Genomic DNA, 5,311 nt, shown 5'->3' on the forward strand with positions numbered 1-5,311 from the left:
TGGGTTTGTCAAACACCAGATTTTTATAGTCATTGACTATATTGTCCTGTGAACCTAACCTATTCCACTGATCAACTACTCTTTTTTTTAGCCAGTACCAAATGGTTTTGATGACTGCTGTTTTATAGTTTTAGATCTAGTACAGCTAGGTCACCTTCATTTGCTTTTTTTTTTTTTCATTAATTCCCTTGAAATTTTTGACCTTTTGTTCTTCCAGATGAATTTTGTCATTATTTTTTCCAGGTCAATAAAATAGTTTCTTGGGAGTTTGATTGGTATAGCATTAAATAGATTAGTTTAGGTGTATTGTCATCTTTATTATATTCATTCGACCTATCCAAGAGTACTTGATATTTTTCCAATTTTTAGATCTGACTTTATTTGTGTGGAAAATATTTTGAAGTTTTGCTTATATAGTTCCTGACTTTCCTTTGGCAGATAGATTCCCAAATATTTTATACTATGGACAATTATTTTAAATGAAATTTCTCTTTGTATCTCTTGCTGTTGGATTTTGTTAGTGATGTATAAAAATGTTGATAATTTATGTGGATTTGTTTTGTTATACAGCTCTTTGTGTTATCTCCCCTCACAACAATCCAGAGAGGAAGATTTTACAGAGATTATGGTCCCATTTTACAGTGGGAAAGTAGATACTAAACAGGTGTTTTTAATGGAAAGCAGTGAAGTCTATGGATAAATTTCAGGAGCTTCTGGGATTTGGATGAGGGGGGAAATTCCTCTTTAATTTTCCCTGAACTGTAACTGAAATTTTGCATTCCCTTTATTTATTTAAAAACCTTATTCTGAAAAAGGCTTCGTCGGACTGCCAAAGATTAAAAACTCAAGATAAAGTTCCTTGTATACATAGAACTCAAAATTGACGCACAGGAGTCAGTCCTAAACGTCTGCTGATTTCCTATACGATATTCTTTTTACTCTATCAGTGTGCTTCTCAGAGGTCTTTTCTACTCTCAAAATCACCTTTGTCTTAGATACACAATATACGCAAATTAAAAAGAGACAGATGGTTTGGGGGAAGAATTGTGTGTTTATCTGGTGAATTTGACCCAGATAGATAATCAGTTCAAATTGTTCAGGTCATAGGACCATAGAATTATCACTGGAAGAGACCTTCTGGGTCAACTAAACCAAAGTAAAAGATGAGGATATGAATGATTGAGAGAGCAATTATTTGATTTGTTTAAATGGGTAATCAACATTGTAGTGTGGATTAGAACTCAAGCCTCTGAGTCTAATTTCAGCACTTTCTGTACAACAGAGGCAAGAAAACCCTGAATTTGCTTTGTTTATTCTTCCTGGGGTGCAAGGCGATTTCTAGAATTCTCTTGTATGACTGGGGGAAATGCAATCCACCTCGGAAGCCTCCTTTAGGAACGGATTTCATTTTGACCTTGGGTTCTAAAAGGCTCTGCTAGTGAAGCTAAAACTACCCAGTAAAGGCTTTGGAGGCAGCCGCCTGGTGTATTGTTGTCAACCTAAGATCAGCCTGGCCAAGGGCGGAGGGGCAGAGACAAAAAGATTGGCCGAAACTACAAGGAAAAGAAAAGCAGGAAGAGGAGCATGCAGGGGGTTCCTATAATGATGAATTGGATCTTTGAAAGTAGGACGCTGTGAATGAAACAACTGTCTCTTTCCACTGGTCTTTGGTGAAACTGCCGAATCGTGCTGTCCCCTTAAGCACTTTTCATATTTATCCTGCTATCATTTGGGGGTTGGAGGAAGGTGGCGGAAAGGGTGAAACTAGAGTAAAAGCTATTCCAGAGTAGAAATCAGCAGGAGGTGGAGTGGGTGGAGGGAGGGGGCGTGGCAAAGAGGTTGGTTGTGGAGTTGATGGTAAAAATTGAAGGATCTCGCCGTTAGCTCTGCTATGAAACCCGGTGAAACCCGATAGTCCCGGCCCGGGTTGTCTCTCTTGGAGCGGATCTCTCCCGGAAACAGCAGCAGCCTAGGAGCCATGTAGAGTGAAAGGAACCCAGCTCGGTCGTGGGACAGGTTAGGGCTGGGCGCAATGTGGTGCAGTGGAGACAGGACTGCAATTGGAATCAGAAGGCCTAGCTTCCCATTCGATTTCTGCCGCTTTCTACCTGTGAAACTGAGCAAGACCCTTTCTTTTCTCTGGGATCCAGTTTCCAAATGAGTAGGGCTGGACTGAGTGATTTTGAAATTCTTTTTCAACTCTAAATCTTTCATCTCTTTGAAAGAGGAAGAAGATTTTCTCCTCCTTCTGCATCCCGGCCCTCCCACTTCCATGGCAGGTACTATGATGGTGCCTTATAATAGCTAGCATAATATATAGTACCATCAAGTTTGCAAAGCACTTTACAAAATGACTCCCACTACTGAGTGTGGATTACAAAATAGCATTTTCACTCTTTTTATTGTCGTTTGCTTTCTCATTTTTTCTCTTTTTGATCTGATTTTTCTTGTGCAGCATGATAATTGTATAAATATGTATACATATATTGGATTTAACAAATTTTTAACTTGTTTAACGTATATTGAATTACTTGCCACCTAGAGGTAGGGGTGGGGGAAGGAGGTGAAAATTTGGAATTCAAGGTTTTCCAAGGGTCAATGTTGAAAAATTATCCATGCATATGTTGCATATGTTTTGAAAATAAAAATCTTTAATTAAAAAAAAAATCTCACTCTCATTAATCCCACCTATCCAGTTAATAACCAAATCTTTCCATTTCTATTCTCACAACAATCCTGGGAAGAGGTTGCTATTATTGTCCCCATTTTACAGATCAGAGAACTGAGATAGAGGTTAAGGGACTTGCTCAGAGAGAAACAGTTAGTAGATATCAAAAGTTAGATTTGAGCTCAAATCCATCTTCCTGACTTTAAGTCTCGCCTTCTATCCATCTCACCATGGTTGTTTCATAAAGAAGCTAGAACAATGGACTTAGAATTAAGACAAATGGGTTCAAATCTAGAACCCAATACTTACTAGGTGGGAAAGTTCATATATTTTAACCTCTTTTAGCCTCAGTTTCCTCATCTATAAAACAGAGATAAGGATATTTGGTAGTCTTTAACTCACAGTGTTGTTTTTTTAGATAACATACATAAAATATTTTGCAAACCTTGCAACTTCATATATATGTCAACTATTATGATTACTGTCTTTCAAACATAGGTTATTGACCTCAATTGGGATTGGGGGGAAAACACAACCGAGTCAAAGTCCACTGATGTAATATGGTGGAAAAAACACTAGATTTATAATCAGCTAATCTGGGTCCAAATCCCAGCTCTGCTACTTACTGTGTGATCTTGGGAAAATCACTTTACCTCAACAGAACTCAGTTTCCTTATCTATAAAGTAAAAGGATTTGACTCTGCTTTTCCATGGCTGCTGCCAGATCTAAATTCCATCATGTACAAACCCATCTTGGCTGCCAAAAAAGCAACCAAATTGTAAAGGAAATAATTTCCTACCCGGCTCCTGGGTCTTCTTATTCTTAGCTCCTTCCTTTCCCTGAGACTGAAGAGAAGATGGAGGGGACTCCACCTTTTATGCACAAAGTTTAACCTTCTATACTCACACACTGGTGATGTAATCTCGATTAGTAAAACTTTAACAACCTAATCTCAGCCCAAGTAATTAGGATTCTATTTTTAAAGTATTTGGAAATGGCAAGGTAATTTTCTATAAAAAGTGCCCAGATTCTGGGCTTATAGAATGTGCTCTCTGTGTGCTGAGATTGGGGGAGTAAGAGGAGATTGCAAAGTTGGTTTGAAAGACTGAAAGGCATGCATGCCAATGGGCTGTTCTCATTTTCCCCTACTGGGGTTTGGGATTAGCAGGAGGGTGTCTCAGCAGCACAGAAATGCAGCTGTTTTAGCCAGGAGTGTAATAGCCAAGTCCAGCTTTAAAATGATTGAATTAGGCAGATGGGAAACACTTGGTCTGTAAGAGAACGATTACTAAAGATTCTAAAATGACTTCCATTTAAAAACTGTGGCATTTTAAACTGTATTGCTTTCAGAAGAAGGAGGAGGATGAGAAGTAGGAAAAGGAGGAGGAAGAAGAGGACAAGAAGGAGGAGAGAAGGGAAGACAAGAAGAGGAAGAGAGAAGAAACAGGAGAAAGAAGAAGAAGTGGGAGCAAAAGAAGAGAAAGAGGAGGAGGAGGAAGAAGAACAAGAAGAAAAAATTATTTCAACCTCAATGGATTTAAATTGGAATTAAGCCTAGATTCTGGCAAAATATACTAATGGTTACAAAATGGACCCAGATACCTATAACTAAGAAAAGGAGAATAAGGTCCTATCTGCTTTAAAAAAAAAAAAAATCACTATGTATTGGCACAATTCTGGAGCTATTATTTTTATGTCATCAAACATATTTATTGTTCTAATTGTGCTTCCTTCTCTCTGCATTATTGCTTATATATCTTTAGATATTTCTTCATATTCTTGTTAATTTTTTTAAAAAATCAACATTCTCTGGCATTATTGAAAAATTCCCCTGGCATAAGTCATTTCCAATAGTAGAATTTATTAATATAGAAGCAGAAATTAAATCACTGAAAGGCACCAAAAGAAAAAGAAAGTTGTCATTATTTTCTTAATACTAATAGTTTGTGAATACTGCTATCTTGTTAGAGTATATTTTTATTCAAAGGTCAATCATTAAAAGTTTTGTTCAGAAATTTATTCTTTATTGTTTTTGTTTGATTGTTGGTATTTGTTAAATTATAAAGTTTATAACAAAAATAATTAGAAAAAAGAGAGGAGGAAATCCAATCAGCTTTTGGTGATTGGGATAGGTAGGGCCTTTTTTGGGTATAGATCATTCAATGATGGACTGGAAGATGCCCAGTTGCCCACAAACTATTAAAAAGACCTTTCTGAAAAAGGAACACTGGGGGTCAGGTTCAAGATTTTCCAGAGAGGTAGGTTCAGGAAAGAAGACTAGGAGACAGGGGCCAAGGAATCAGAAAGAGCAGGAAACAGGATGTAGAATTTTGCAGGTGGTTGATTGAATTTGCATGCTAGTTTCTGTGGTCTGTTTGAGAGCAGGCTTCATATGCTATGTCGTGCTACTACTACTGCACCCTAACCCAGTGCCTCTGTTAATCTTCTCTACCTGTGTGTGAAAAAAAGACAATGACACAACCTTTTTAAAAAAACAAATGAACTTTATCTTTCCTTCTTAATATATTTTTTTGTTGTGCTTTCCTCAGCACTCCTTCCCCAGTGAACTTTGATGTGTTGGTGATTGTAATTAGCAGCTGCTCTGGGACCCTAGACAACCAAAGGCAGACAGCTCATTAGTT

The 5,311-nt window shown here is 37.5% G+C and overlaps 1 long non-coding RNA gene across 1 annotated transcript; it reads left to right on the forward strand.

Moving 5' to 3' along the window:
* Positions 1-2,027: 2,027 nt before the first annotated feature.
* Positions 2,028-4,684, forward strand: LOC127552466 (uncharacterized). The gene is made up of 2 exons (XR_007951398.1): positions 2,028-2,279; positions 4,020-4,684. It is a non-coding gene; the product is annotated as an uncharacterized LOC127552466 (long non-coding RNA).
* Positions 4,685-5,311: the final 627 nt, after the last annotated feature.

The sequence above is a fragment of the Antechinus flavipes genome, chromosome 2, assembly GCF_016432865.1.
Source record: "Antechinus flavipes isolate AdamAnt ecotype Samford, QLD, Australia chromosome 2, AdamAnt_v2, whole genome shotgun sequence".
NCBI classification, from domain to species: domain Eukaryota; kingdom Metazoa; phylum Chordata; class Mammalia; order Dasyuromorphia; family Dasyuridae; genus Antechinus; species Antechinus flavipes.